This window comes from Mustela nigripes, chromosome 5 (genome assembly GCF_022355385.1).
Source record: "Mustela nigripes isolate SB6536 chromosome 5, MUSNIG.SB6536, whole genome shotgun sequence".
Taxonomy (NCBI): domain Eukaryota; kingdom Metazoa; phylum Chordata; class Mammalia; order Carnivora; family Mustelidae; genus Mustela; species Mustela nigripes.
The window spans coordinates 129,161,198-129,177,717 of record NC_081561.1 but is presented as its reverse complement, the minus strand read 5'-3'; the positions used below and the strand labels follow the sequence as shown (position 1 = coordinate 129,177,717).

At 36.0% G+C, this 16,520-nt stretch overlaps 1 protein-coding gene and 1 pseudogene across 3 annotated transcripts in view; one reads left to right on the top strand and one right to left on the bottom strand.

Moving 5' to 3' along the window:
- The window catches only part of REV3L (REV3 like, DNA directed polymerase zeta catalytic subunit), a 184,304-nt gene that overhangs the window by 31,504 nt on the left and 136,280 nt on the right, over nt 1-16,520 (top strand). The window lies entirely within an intron of this gene.
- Nucleotides 4,653-4,744, bottom strand: LOC132018876 (U6 spliceosomal RNA; annotated as a pseudogene).

Sequence of the window (16,520 nt, the reverse complement as noted above, 5' to 3'; positions counted from 1 at the left end):
ACCCACTGAGCCACCCAGGTGCTCCCTCCTTTCCCTTTTTAAAAGAAGTTCTTGGTTTCATTCATGAAGACCATAGGATTGTTTTGTCTCAATTTCTGGTTGGATTTGAAATATCTCACATCTGGGTTTACTGGTAATTCAGAACACCTGTGGTATGGTGTTTGGCAAAAGATTAAAGGCCAAGTTGCAACCATCCACATAACAATCTTTTGCCAAGCTATAGTGTTTTCTGTAATTTTAGCAGTAAAAACAGATATTTTTCCTCTCTCTTGTATTAAAATAAAAAGTAATGTGCTTTGAGATGGTTGGTATAGTTGAAAATTAACTTGTTTTCAAATAGGAAAAACAGAAACTTAGGGAATACTATCTAAGTCTAAATGTGCTTGTGAGGTTAGTAATCAATGTGTAGTTGCTTTGTGTTCATGGTTGTCATTAGTTAAGATAAAGAAGTCTTATACAGATTTGCATGAAGTTATTCACCCTTCATGTCTCTGCTACTATAAAATAGATCTGTTACTCATTTTTAGTATGTGCTTCTTTAAAATGCTATAGCCATTGATCTCAATATCTAATACTGAATTCTCCTGCTCCACAGTTGGAAATTCCCACTGAAGAGAATGTAAGAGTCCCTTTGATTTGGGGAGTTTTTAAAACTAGGTTAACCACTCATCCCAGTTTGCTTGGGATGTTCTGAATTTATACTAGTGTAATTATTAATAGTGTCTCCCCCCCTTTATTCTGAAAAATCCCAGTTTAGATGATAAATTAAGTGGTCAACCTGTTTATAATCATGTTGACCATTGAGCAGCTGGATATCTTTTAACATTTAGCATTTAACCAGCTTCTGCATTTATTCCGATTTTAAATTTCACATGGGAGTTGCTGATTGATGACTGCAAGACAGCATAGTTGTTAAAGTGAAATTTAACTTGTTTGCAGGCTTATCTGATAGTAAGAACCTAGATTATGTGTGTCTCTAAGGCCCAAAATAATTTGAATCCCTACTGCTAAAAATGAACTTATTATGTAGTGTTTAGGGATTCCTCAGTTTCTTTTCCAATCTGCTTCTCTAGGCTTTTCTTTTCTCATTTTCTCTCTCTTTACCATGAACACTATTTTTCCACCCCACTCATATACACTTGGATTTTCCTGAATATATCTTACACTTATTTCTAACCCCCATACCTTTCTTATGTTATTCCGGTTTTTTTTCCTTGCTCTAACTTTTTTTCTATCTATGCCTATTAAATACCTGCCCGTCCTTTGAAGTCCAGTGGAAATATCACTTCTGTGAAACCTTTTTGCCACACTTCCATTCGAATTCTCTTTTCTCCAGGCTTCCTAAGCATTTTGTTTCCATTTCTATTATGTCTTATATGAAACGTGGTGCCCCAACCTTATTGCCAGCTAAAGATGGGGCAAGAGACTATATTTAATTCATTTAAAAATCACATTACCAGGGTGCTTGGGTGGCTCGGTTGGTTAATCGAGTAAGCCTCTGCCTTAGGCTTGGGTTATGATCCTGGGGTCCTGGGATCTAGCCCCTGAGTTGGGCTCCCTGGTAAGTGAGGAGTCTGCTTCTCCCTCTCCTTCTGTCCCTCCCCACCACTCATGTTCTGTTTTTCTCTCTCTCAAATAAATAAAATCTTTTTAAAAATAAATAAAATCACATTACCTATGCAAAACCATCTATTTACTAGGTGTTCAGTAAAAATGTATGTTTGATTGTTGGCTTATTCTCTTTATTACTTTGGAACAACTAGGCCAGAAAATATTTTTAAAAGATACTTTCTCTGTAAGCTTTGTAAGGGTACTTTTAGTAATCCAATTTCTAAATTTATTTACTACCTTTAATTGTCTTTATTTTATCTGCATTCCTGTTAACACTTTTTTTTTTCTTCAGATAGAAGTATATTCTCATTGACACTTTAACTGGAACCAAAAGTTTCTATTTTTCCTTCATTTCCAAGGCATTTTGCCGTGTTCCAAGAGTTTCTTATGTTCTTTTCCCATTGCCATCTTATTATCGTCAGCTAATACTTGAAGATGATGAATTGATCAGTTGCCTGACTACCTACATTAGTTCTCTGGATTAATCATTGCTTTCCATAGATCTTTATTTTGGCCACTATATTTTTAGAGAAGAAGTAGGATGAAAGTATTAAGGAGTTCAGGAAAGTATATCTTAAACATTAACCTACTTTGTACAGTTTTTCTAATGGCGCACAAGAAGAATGAGCAGGTGACATCACATCCCTATCATTTCTTTTTCTTTCAAATAAGTCGAATTTCATTAGACTTGTGGTCTAGCTCTTCGGGCATGAAATCTTGGCTATATCAAAAATTTTTATTTTGTTTTGATGAAAAAAGAAGTTCACAGGAATTTTTGGAACCTGAAACCAAAAAGGTGAAACCAGGTACTAAATAGCTTTCTTTGCCATAGCTGTTAATCAAACCATCATTTGTCCTTGGTGTAGTGACTGGGAATTGGGAAGTTTTGTTATAGAATTGTATTCAGTGCTCTGATTCATCTTAAACCTTTCGTTTTCTTCACTCCAAATCATAATTAGCATTTTATTTCACATAAATGAAATCATTCATTTACATTAAATTTTTACATTTCATTTCATGAAGGGCCTTCATTCATATAAATTATGAGCTAAAGATTGTGACTTGTAAACGAAATACAGTAAGTCAGTTGGTCTCATCTACCTTATTTTTATTATAGACTAAGTTCTCAGGTCATCATATGTATGGTAGATTGATTAAGTCTGAAGTTAATCTGTTTTCACCTTAGGAAAATTAGGATAATAACCCCTAACTTGTAGGAGCATTTCAAATTAATACAGTATCTACAGATGCTCAGTACTTCAAGGTACGCTTTATATTTCACCATGTTCTTGTGAGATGAATGTTGTTTTAGAATACATGAGAATTCTAGAAACCTATTAGAGGGGAACCTCACATTGGGACCTACATTTAATAAAACTGATCCATAGATTTGTTTATACTTTTGAGGAAGAGAACTCAAATTCTGTTACTTCCTCCACTACTTCATCTTCAGGAAGTTCATCTAGATTGGGCCAAGACACAGGGTATGCGTGTTTGGGCAGTAGGGGAGGTGGTGGGACAACCCATTCTAATGGCAGTCTCACTCTCGGTGTTCTACTTTTTGGCCCTTCAGTCTATGGCAATGACTTTACGTCACCTTGAATGGTGCTACCATAAACTTTCATCGTGAAATGAAATTCATGAAATGAAATGTAGTAGCATTTCATAGTACAGGAAAATTACAGAAAAGTACAGAATTACTAAATTGTGGTTTGAGGAGGAGTTTAAAGATTATGGGTTGAAGAAAAACTTGTCTTTTATGTTATGTTTTAAAGAGAGAGAGATTGGTACATTTTCTAAGTAGGGAATTAGAATTGGATGATTTGACAGACCTGAGGAGAAATTCAAAAGGGTAAAAATTGCCCAGAAAGGCTAGAATAAGGAGAGTACTCTTCTTGGTAGTTTATAAATTTAATAAACTGAGGAAATTAATGAATAATGTATAAATTACTTTCATTGAGGACTGGTTATAATGTTTAATTATGTAGATGTTTAAGAGATATTTAAGAAATGCCGGGTAAATTTGAAATCAGCATTGGCAGAAGTAAGGATTAGGAGGGAATTTAAATTTACAGATTATGGAAGAAATGTCAATGTTAACTATAGATATTCTTAAAGATTTAAAAATATTTTCATTTGATTTAATAACATTTTAATTTTAGATATTTTTCATTTCCTACTAAGAACTCATTGGAAAGTATCACAGTGGTGATTTTGAAAAATATTATTATACCTGTGATGTGATTATATGTAGGTAGTTCCTTATACATCACTAACTTTATATGGTTAAAATATATCCTTGGAGTTTTTGTTATTTTTATTATTTATTTGTTTATTTTTAAAGATTTATTTTAGAGAGTTCTTATGAATGAGTGGAAAGGGAGAGGAAAAGGGTGAGGGAGAGAATCTCAGATTCCCTGGGCTCCATCTCACAGTCCTGATACCATGACTTAGCTGAAATCAAAGGTCAGGTGCTTAACCAGCTGAAACACCAGGTGCCCCAGTTGTTATTTTTTAAAAATTTGGTGCTTTGGTAAAAGAAAAAGAAAAGAACACCAAACTAAGAATCAAGAGTTTATAATACTTCTGGCTCAGAGGCCCTTGGAATTTTTCTCATCCAGACTTTAGGCACTCTGAATCTCTTAGCTCATATATAAAGTGGGCAAACAAACTGATTATCCATACAAGGAGTTACTATGGGACAACAAAAGGAATGAACTACTGATCCATGTGACATCCTGGATGAACATTAAAATCGCAGTGCTGGGCAAAAGAATTCGGGCACAAAAAAGTATGCCATTTTTATGAAGTGCTAGACAAAACTATTGTAAAAAATCGGAACAGTGACTGCTTTATAGGAGGTGGGGAGTGACAGGAAAGCAGCACAAGGGAATTTTGGAGGTGATGAAAATGGAAAATGTTCCAAAACCCAATGAAGATATATTTGTCAAAATTAATAAAGTGTAGTTAGTATTTGTGCATTTTGTTATCTGAAAATTTTACCACTCCTCTCTGTGCCGACCCTATTCCCCCCACCCCGGAAAAGAACAGTAAACAAATACTGGGTGTCATTCTTGTACAAGGGCCATGCTGATCTTTGTATCGCTCCAATTTTAGTATATGTGCTTTTCTCAATGGTAGTGGGTAGGAGTTCTGAAAGTAAGTACTTAGTTTTTTAGGATTTTGCAAACAAATACATTAAGGAAAATGGGAGCCAGGTTTCTCACTGTTGGCCAAAGAGAAAGAAGCATGGACATAGGGACAGTTAGAATGTCTCTAGGGTGTTGGGTTGGAATTGGGGGTTTGAGAATAATTTTCATTACATACAGAGAAGGAGGGATGGATAGATAGAGAAATATATGGTGTGTGTATATGTTTATAAATATATAAATTTCCTAGTATGAGCTTAGAGGCTCTAGGAGTAATGATACCTCCATAGCAATGAGCATACTTTGCATCCAGATCTTGATTTCTAAACAGTATTCTTCACTAAAAGTAATCAAGAGTCCCTTGAGAAAACTCAAAAATGAACCTAGAACATCTCGTTGTTCCAGAAAATTAAAAAAAAAAAGTGTTTAAGGAATGATGGGAATACATAAAAAAGACATTGAATTCTGGTTTCCACTCAGACATGAAAGAAATTGGAAGTCACCACTCTTGAGGTCCTTATATCAGGAACAAAGTTGAACAAACTAAAAAGCAACAGTTCTTCTTAGATCTGTCAGAGAACTAAGATCACAGAGTAAACTGGTGCCTCCAAAACTGGAGAGACAGGCGAAGAATACAAAGGATCACAGCTTGGTGGGAGCATAAACCAATGAAGCCAAGAACTGGTAGGAAAACTTAACTGTAACTGATTACCTGCCAGAAGCTGAGTGTGGATTAGCTTGATAGTTAAAAACTTTTGTGGATCTAGTTTTAGGAGGGCTCCCATGCTCTTGTGAGGTTTTCTTCCACAGGCTCCACTGGGTTTCAGTTAAGATTGGGAGGCAGGAGGATTTCCTATGTTTTAGTAAGAGGGGAATGGTAACCATTTTGAAATCAGCTCATAGCATTTTGTCCTCTCCCTCCCTAAAAGAAAAGCTACCAGAGCCTAACCAACTTGGGGACACCCAACTTCCTCTCTAGCCTTGCTGTGTCATCTGTGGATTGGGGGGGGAAAAAAAGTCCAGGAGCACTTTCAAAAGCCATAGCCCAGGGATACAGATCCACTCAAAGACTCAGACCTCATCATTGGATTATGGAGTACTTCCCCTCCTCCCACATTTTACCACTACATCAACAGGGCTCCTGTGTAATAATAAAGGATTAAAGATGAAAGAACTGCAAGGTTTGCACTTTGTTAAAGGAGTTTCTAGGGAGACCCAAGGACAACAAGGGTGTTTGAGGAAATTTTAGTTTTTGATATCCAAAGCTACAGTAAAGATAGTCTAACTTCTAGTCAGATATGGCAGAGATTTTGGAACTGTCAGACTGGGAAATCAGTATGCTAAAGGCTCTAATGGAAAAAGTGAACAACATGTAAGAACAGATGGGTAATGTAAGCAGAGATTGAAATTCTAAAAATCAAAAGAAAATAATAGAAATCAAAAACACTGTAACAAGTATAGAATGCCTTTGATAGGCACATCAGGGGAAGAGAGGAGGGAGCAAAAGAGATATTTGAAGTAATAATGGCTAAGAATTTTCCAAAATTAATGACAGACTCCAGACCACCAACCCAGGAAGCGCAGAGGACACCGAATATGACAAACACCAAATCTACACCTTGGACCTATCATTTCCAAACTGCAGGAAACCAAAAACAAAGAGAAAATCTTGAAGGGCGCTAAGGAGAAAAAAAACCTTACTTATACAGAAAGAAGGCTAGGAATTACATTGGACTTCCCTTCACAAACCATACAAGCATAGAGAGTAGAAAGAAATGTTTAGTGTTCAAAGAAAAAAAATTACTAACCTAGAATTCTGTATACATTGAACTTATCTTTCAAAAGTATAAGAACTGTTAACTTGCCTTGCAAGAAATGTTAAAATAAGTTCTTCAGAAAAAAAAAGGAAAGTTAGTGAAGGGATAAATGAAGGTAAAATAAAACCTTTTATCTTTTTTTAAATTTTATTTTTTAAATTTTTAAAAAATATTCATTTGAGTAAGAGAGAGAACATGAGCAGAGGAGAGAGACAGAGGGGAAAGCAGACTCTCCGCTGAGCAGGGAGCCCAATGCGGGGCTTGATCCCAGGACTCTGGGATCTTGATCTGAGCTGACGGCAGACACTTTGCCATCTGTGCCATCCAGGTGCCCCCCCCCCCCTTTTTAAGATTTTATTTATTTGACAGAGTAAGAGAGGGAATATGAGCAGGGGGAGTGGAAGAGGGAGAAATAGGCCCCCCACTGAGTAGGGAGTCTGATGCAGGGCTTGATCCCAGGACCCTGGGATCATGACCTGATTACTGAGCCACCTCCCAGGTGCCCCAAAACCTTTTATTTTCTTTCTTTAATGGATATAACAGATAATTTCAAAATAATAGGAACAATGTATTGAGTGATCCTAGCTTATAGATAAGTGAAATTTATTTATTTATTTTTTTAAAGATAAGTGAAATTTGATAGCCATGTCACAAGGGGTAGGAGAGAGGAATTTGGAATACTGTTTTAAGGTATTACCCATGAAGTGCAGTATAATGTTATTTGACAGTGGATATAGATTAAATGTATACAGCAAACTCAAAAGCAACCACTAAAAAAAATTCAGTTTTCTCTTTTAATACTTTAAAGATGGTGCTCCATTGACTTCTGGTTTGCATTATTTTTGATAAGTTTGGCAGTATGTTTTTGTCAAATATTTTGGAGTTCTGATTTTCATGATTTATTCAGACCCCCAATACCCAACTTTATGCTTAGTAGAACTAAATGGCCATAGCAGTCTGATACTATTGAGTAACTGAACGTAAGAATTTTCATAAGAAAATTTCCATTTAATTCATATACAAAAGTTATACAGCGTTTTTGGAGGGGATGGTTTGAGGGGTAGGAGGAGGGTATGCCACTTCTACTTTTGACAGAGCAAATATTAAGTGCATGTGGTAGGTCAGTTTTAGTTTATTGTCTTAATGTTTTATTGTCTGAAGAAACTTTCTTACATTGACAGTTCTTAATCGTTACCTGTTTTTAGTAATGATCACTATAAGTAGAGCATCTCTCTGTAATTTGACAACATATCTTAATGTGATTAAATGTCTAAAATAATATACTTAGTGCATCATTAAGTGGAAATAGAGATATATAAAGTGGTTTTAGGGACTAATGGTTATATTTCTCTCAACTTAGTCAGAATTTATGTGATGCAAATCAAATAATTCATTTTAATGAATGCATTAACACTAATGGTATATTCAAAATTAGGTCTTCTCATTAGAGACCTCCAAAATAAAACAGTGAGTATGTATGGGCTAAAAAATTATGTAAGAGGTTTATTCAGATACAGTTTACAATTTGCCTATTCATCCAAGTTGTTATCAGTACTTCATTCCTTTTAATGGCTGAATTAATATCCCATTGTATGGATATTCCACATTATATTTATTTATCAGTTGATGGACCTTTATTACCACCTTTTGGCTATTATGACAAATGCTACTATGAGCATTCATGTACAAGTTTTTATGTGGGTGTAAATTTTCATTTATCTTGGGCATATAACTAGGAATGGAATTGCTGATCATATAACTCCATGTTTAATCTTTTGAGGAACTATCAACCTATTTTCCAAAGCAGCTATACCATTTAACATTCTTACTTACCAGCAGTATATAAGGTTTCCAGTTTATCCACAACACTTGTTACGGTCTCACTTTTTCATTATAGCAGTCTAGTAAGTGTGAAGTATATTTCATTGTGGTTTTGATTTGCATTGGTGTCTACTAATGTTGAGCATCTTTTACATGTACTTGCCATTTTTAGATCTTTTTGGACAACTGTCTGTTCAGATCCTTTGCCCATTTTAAAATTGGGTTGTCTTTTTATTACTGAGTTATAAGAGTTACTCTAGACACAAATCCATTATCAAACATTTCTAAATAGTTTCTCTTATTCTCTGTTATCTTTTTACTTTCTTGTAGATAGTTTATTTTAAACTATCATAAAGAACGGTTGCATTGAACGGTTTACTAGATTTGCATTAATTTAATTACCTGTATTTTATTTTATTTTTGTGTCTTTGAAAGAATAGTAACTTTATCTTGATTAGCTATTAATACTGTTTTACATCACTGGATGTGAATCTTCAGATACTAATCAGATTATTAATTTCACTTTAAGACCTTGGATTACTTACCTTTGAATTGAAATACCACATAGATTAAGATGAAGATGACCATTCTGGCTGTAAGGCATCTGAAACTAAAACAATATTTAGGGTTTGGTTTTGTTTTTTTAAGTAGGCTCCACACCCAGTATTGGGGCTTGAACTTAGGAACCTGAGACTGAGCCAGTCAGGTGCTCCAAAACAGTATTTGTTTTATAAGCCAGAATTTTATTTTTAGCAAAGGTTAATAACTAGTTATTTTTATGACATTTAGTCTGAGAGGTATACATTTTCTTGGAGATTCTGGCTTGAAAACACTGTTAGCAGTTTAATTTTTTAAGGCTAGACTTTTTAGAAAAATGCAATGGTATACCGTACTGTGCAAGCCTTTAAATAGTACCCAAACTGATGTTCCCAGTCACTCTGAAAGTCAAAGTAATTACTGTTTTCCTTTCTGTAGTAATAACTGCAAACTAAATTACACATGAATTTTGGACATGTCATTTCATCACATTCTTGACATATTAATCATAAAAATATTTGTTAATGTTATATTTTGCTGCTTATTAGTTTAGTTAATTAGTCTAATATGGAAAGTTGATCCTTAATTTAGTCCCTTCTTGTTCCCTTGCAAATAGGGAAGATAGCAGGGAATTATAAATATCTTTGTTAGCTTTTGAGTAGAAATTATAAGGAGGAAAAAATAAAGGCAGTCAAATTTTCTACGAGACTCAGTTCAAAGACCTCTTAAGGAGTTAACCAATATGAAAAAGATGTCCTGTTGGTTCTCCAACAATAAATTCTCAGTTCTCTGACATCAGCTATAGATGTTCTGTAATTCAACTCAATTATGACACTACCTGAAATTAATCAGACCCCCACAGGGTCTGATCTCTGATCAGTTCCACAAGATCACCCCCACTTCAGATGCCAGCCCCAAAAGGATACCCAGGCTGCCTGTACTTCTGCCTAGCCAATTGCAAATTGAGGGATTCTCTCAACCCTCCCTACCCTCAGTTCAATAAATTGCTAGAACAATTTACAGAACTCAGAAAAATGCTATATTTATATAGTTTATTATAAAGAATACAAGTAAACAGCCAGGTGAAAACATACATAGGGCAAGGTTCAGAATGGTCCTAAGCTCAGCTATTTCTGTGGAGTCAGGATGTTCCACCAACCAGGAAGGTTTCCCAAACCTCATTGTTCCAGAGTTTCTATTGAGTTTCATTACAAAGTCAGGATTGATTAAATCATTGGCCATGGGTGATTGAACTAAACTTTTAAGTCTTCTCGCCTCTCTGGAGGTGAGGTGGCAGGTAGGGAATGGGGTTGTGGAATGAGACATAAAGACCAAATACATATATTATGTTGCATATGCTTAGCCAGTGTGGATCAAACACCCCCTGTATTCTAGGTATTGAGGATAGGAAGAATAAGAAGACATGCATGTGTTCATGGAACTCACACTATAGGTGTGGAGACAGAAACAGTGAGGTTGCATAAGTGGGAATTAGGTTCTGAAGCAAAGTTATGAGGTTAAAACCTTTTTTTAGAATTAGGCAGAATTTCCCTTGACACTCTCTTAAACTGTATGAATTCTATCACACATTCTTAATAAGTCCAGCAGCTTAATTTTCCTTATTTACAGACATAGACACTAATCACTTTCCCTCAGCTGAGCTCTAGTTGAAATAGTTGGCCCATAAGCAGGGCCATGTTTAATGAAAATCTATGAACTGTATCGTTTAAACAGAATCACACTTAGTTGACACTTTCAGTAGGAGGTGCTTCCACTTTAGAAATACAAAGGAACTGAAACTAAAGAATAACATTTATATACACTATCTCATGATACTAGGTCATAAATTTATTGACTGGGTATACTGACACGATTCAATTACATTCTCATTGTCATTCTCTTGATCTACCTCTCTACCTGAGTCTCTTTCCATCCCCCTTGATTCCTTCCTACCAGTAAATGCACATATGATGTGATTCCACTGTACGTAAACAGTGTAAATTCATAAATATAATAGATTTATATAGGTGCTCTGAAGACATAAATGAGGAAACAAGTTGTGCACTTAACTTTTGTAGGTAAAGGAAGGTGTATACAGTTGAACTAAACAAGGGAGCTTGTCCTTAAAGAATGAGAATAGGAGTTATGGTATTTTCCATCTAAATACTAATCATATTTTTTTATTGTCTTCAAACAGTTCTTCACATCAGCCATTTTCCTATTTCTTCAGTGATAATTATTCTGGTAATAGAGTATATTAATTAATTCAAGGAAATAAAGTGAGCATGTTTGACATGACTGAGGCAAAGGATTCTAGTCCTCCTAATTTTTCTTTGGTTTATGATGCTTCTGTAAGTTCTCATTTTCATAGTACCCCAAATTGTACTGGCAAATGTGAAATGGGAAAATTGATACTCCCCATTGAGTTGAGGGCTATAGGGCAAGATATAATGTGTCTTCGACTACCTACCAGTTCTGGGTAGTTTTATATCTGCCATTTTGTTACTGTTTTCTCTGTGTCTTATGCTCTTGCTGTTTTATTCCTTTACTGTAGTCTTCTTTTATGCTAAATAGGTATTTTCTGGTGTACTATTTTAATTCCATTTTTCCTCCTCCCTCCCTTCCTTTCTCTCTCTACCTCTCTCTTTCTCTTTTAGTTTTCTTCATGGTTACTTTGGGTATTACATTTAACATGTTAATTTAAGACAGTTTGGATTAATCCCAGTTTAATTTTCATGCAGGCATACTTCATTATGCTTCACTTTGCTGTGCTTTGCAGGTACTCTTTTTTCACAAGTTAAAGGTGTGTGGCAACCCTGCATCAGGCAATTCAGTCAGCACGATTTTTCCAACAGCACTTGATAACATAGTGTCTGTGTTACATTTTGGTAACTTGCCGTGTTTTGTACTTCCATTATTATATTTGCTATGGTTACCTGTGATCAATGATTATGACTTGCTGAAAGCTCAGATGATGGTTAGCATTTTTTAGGAAGAAAATATTTTTTAATGTGTGTATATCATTTTTTAAACAATGTTATTGCACAACTAGTAGACAATTATAGTGTGAACATTATAGTGTGAACATAACTTTTATATGTACCAGGAAACCAAAAAAGTTCATTTGACTCACTTTATTGCAATATTTGTTTTATTGCAGTGGTCTGGAACTGAACCCACAATATCGGTATGCCTGTAGTACATAAAAACTTTGCTCCATTATAACTTTATTTATATAAATTATATCATTACACGTTATAAGCCTATCAACACAATTATATAATTATTACTTTATGCAACTGTCTTGAATGACATAGGAGAAGGAATTACAAAATACATGTTTATTATCTTTTGTATTTACCTATGTAGTTATCTTTATTGATACTCTTTATTGCTTAGTGTGGATTTAAGCTACTCTCTATTGTCCTTTCATTTTAGTCTGGAATGAGAGTCCCATTAGTATTTCTTGTAGCTCAGCCCTGCTAGTGACAAATTCTCTCAATTTTCATTTAGCTGAGAGCATCTTAATTTCTTCTTCCTTCCTACCTTACCCAAAGGGAGAGGAAAGGAAAGAGAATCTCAAACAGACACCTCAGTGCAGAGCCCAGTGCAGGGCTCGGTCTCACAACCCTGAGATCACAACCTAAGCTGAAGCCAAGAGTGAACTGTTTTACCCACAGAGCCAGCAGGTACCCCTCTTCTTTGAAATATTTTTAATAGCTGGTTTAAAGTCTTTGTCTAATAGGTTGAATGTCTGGGCTTCTTCAGAGACAGTTTTATTGACTCCTTTTATCCATGCTTCTCTTTATCTTACCATTTTTTATTGAAAACTAGACATTTAAAATAATTTGACAACCAATCCTATTCTTCCCTATCCCCAAGATTTATTATTGTTTTGTTGTTAGTTATGTTGTTTGTTTCTTTAGTGACTTGTGTGGATTATTGGTCATTTAATGATTGACCAGGGATTTCTTTAAATGCATTGAGTTAATAGGTCTCTTTCCACCTTTTGTTCAGGGCCTCTGTGTATTTGCGTTTTGGTGCAGAGCCTCAAGGTCAACCATAGTGAAAGATTAGGGCCTTCTCATCCCTTCCTGAGAATGCACGCAGCTCCACACATGTGCATAACCTTCTAAATTTCAAGAACTATGTCAGAGCCTTTCAAGTTCTTATGGACATTTCAGTCCTGAGCTTTTCCTTTTTAAGGTTTTTGTTCAGCCTCTTATTAGGGACAACTGGTAAAACTCCCTCAAGCAACTGTGATGTTAAACAGTTGCTGCTGATTGTTTTCCATAAAGATGCTGCAGATAGTACTATACACAGAGAGTGAGCTCAGAGTCTGATCAAATACAGTACTGAGAATGGAGCTTTTCACTTTTGACCAGGCAGGTCAAATAGTGACAGTTTTCTGGTGATCAGGCTTTTGGAGAACTGCAAATCTATTTTGGTCCCTCCAGTGCCTGCTTGGCTATCTGTTTTCACAGCTGCTTTGGAGCTAGGGCCGGGGGTGCTGGGGGTGAGGAGATTGGATTAGAGTAACTTAGAATACCACAACGCTTGCTGTTCTTGCTAAGATTCAACTGGTTTTCTTGAATAAACATGTGTTGGATTGTCACAGGCCTTTTAATTTCTTTACCAAAGGCTGAAAAAGGTGACAGAATTTCCCAGTGTTCTTGTTGCTATTACTGAGGAGCAGGCTTTTAAAGGTTCTTCCTCTGCCATTCTGAAGTGTTTCTTGCCATTTCTGTAGACATTTATGCACGTCCTTCTCCCAGTTTCTGATCCAGCCTTTCATTGCTTGTGTTTCTCTTACACATTTCTCATGGACCCTTGGAGCTTTGTTTCCGCGGCTAACATACTTATATTTTCAAGTATTTGCTGTTACTACTCTTTCTTGCCTGGCAGCCCTTTCAGGGAGTCATTCTTTCATATCCCACACAAATCAAAATCCTTTATTCCCCCCTTAAATATTACTATTCCTCAAGTTTCTGACCTATGCCCCTTCTTTTGTCTGTGTATTCTCTTGAGCATTTTTACCCATCTGTTATTCAGACTCCCAAATATGTCTTCTCTACCCAGATCTTGCTCTTAAGCTCAACATCTGTGTACCTCTCTCTCTTAAGCTCAACATCTGTGCTTAATATAAATCTCCATTTGGAAATTCTATAAACATCTGAAATTCCACAAGTTCAAAATAGAAATCAGCCTATTCTTCTTTCTCAGTTTTCTCTGAATGACATTTACATCTATCCAGTTGCCTAAACCAAAAATTTGCATCATCCTTGATTCTTTCTCTTTTACCGTACTCCCAAGTTCTAGTCTGTTACCTCTAAATTTTTTGTGCCCTCATTCCTTCTTGATGCTTTCTTCATCTCTGCTGACTCTCTCTTCTGTATTACTCTAGCAGCCTCCTAAACTTAATTTCCTATTAAAACTCTGTCCCAGGGGGGTGCCTGGGTGGCTCAGTGGGTTAAGGCCTCTGCCTTCGGCTCGGATCGTGATCCCAGGGTTCTGGTATTGAGCCCCGCGTCGGGCTCTCTGCTCAGGGGTGAGCCTGCTTCCCCCTTCTCTCTTTCTGTCTGCCTCTCTGCCTACTTGTGATCTCTGTCAAATTAAAAAAACAAAAAAACAAAACAAAAAAACCTCTGTCCCTAGCTTCTTTCACAATGTGCCCACAAGGGAACTTTATAAAATGCAAATCTACACAGATCACAGAATATATACACACTCTCACACTTACATATGCATACTTGGCCTTTCTCTCCATTGCACTCTTTGCTCCTTTCTAACTACATTTTTCCTGTTCCCAGACCATGTGTATTCTCATTTGCTTTCAGATTTTTTGTATATACCACAACATTCTGTCTTTGTTCTTCCGTTGCTTCCTCTGGAAAGCCTATCCGTAGTCTTACAAATCTGAGTCTTTTGGATATAGAATTGCTGTACTGTAATTGCCTATTGACTCATCTTTATCTCTGTGTAGAACATAAAAAGTTCATGAATTCGGAGACTGTGATTATGAGCAGCCTATGATCTAATACCTAATGGTGGACTTTGACAAAGTATTTGAAGACTAAAGAATTTATGTCTACATTTATGAATGAAAAAACCAATAATGTTTAACACTGGAAATACAAAAATAAATTAGACAAATGCATAAATAGGCCTTTGAGACATCTGGTTCTTGGGGGATATAGTTCTGTTAGTAATGTGGGATTATAACTTTAAACCAATGATTTTTTTTTTTTTTTTAAAGATTCTATTTATTTATTTGGGGCAAGGAGCAGAGGGAGAGGAACAAGCAGACTTCATGCTGAGCAAGGAGCCCAATGCAAGGCTCAGTCCCATGATCCTGAGCCAATATCAAGAGTCCAGCTGCTCAACCAACTGAGCCACCCCAGTGCCCCAAAGCCAGTGATTCTAATAAAGCCATGTATACTTCAGTCGAAGAAATAAAATAGCATGAATAAATGTGAAGCCCCAAAGCATTATTTACAATGGAGAATATGAAGAGAAACTGTTTAACAAAGTTATATACATATGCCCTTTGTAAAGTTAATTATCATACTTAGTTTTTTGTTGTTCTTGGTAGTGTTTTTTTCTTTAAAGATTTTATTTATTCATGAGAAAGAAAAGGAGAAGCAGGCTCCCCACAGGGAAGGGAGCCTGATGTTGGACTCAATCCCAGAACCCTGGGATCACAACCTGAGCCAAAGACAGATGCTTAACCAACTGAGCCACCCAGACACCTAGTGGTGGTTTTTTGTTTGTTTGTTTTAATTTCTGGGTCATTTAAAAGCAGATGACTTCTTCCTACCTTTCTCTTAAAGAAATTGGAAATTGGAAATTTCCAAAATATATATAAGCAAAAAGAATATAATCAAATCATTATCTTGTTTACTGTGGTAAAGATATGTTTATAATTGAAATAAACCTGAATATCACCTGAAATAAATATATCATAAACATCTCTTCACACCAGGAAATATACTTCAACACCATCTGCTGCTGAGGTTGGCAAACTTTCTATAAAGGGCCATATAGGGGGCACCTGGGTGGCTCAGTGGGTTAAAGCCTCTGCCTTCAGCTCAGGCCAGGATCCCAGGGTCCTGGGATCAAGCCCCGAATTGGGGGGTCGGGGAGGTTTCTGCTCAGCGGGAAGCCTGCTTCCCTCTTTCTCTCTGTCCCTGCTGGCCTCTGCCTACTTGTGATCTCTGTCTGTCAAATAGATAAAATCTTTAAAAATAAAAATAAAGGGCCATATAGTATATATTTTAGGCTCTGGGGGCTAGAAGGTCTCTGTTGTAACTGCTCAACTCTGCTGGTAGCAAAGCAGCAATAGACTATTCCAGATGTGTGTTATGATAACTTTGTATTTATAAAAACAAGCAGTATGTGGAATTGGTATGAGAGCCATAGACATGATACAAATTTATCATAATTTAATTTATCTCCTATTTTTGGAAATTTGTAATGTCTTCATTTTATTTACTGTTGGTAATACGGTCTTAACATCCTAATATCTAAATCTTCATGTACATTCTTGTTTTTTTCTTAGAGGATAATAGATGATAGAAAACTTAGT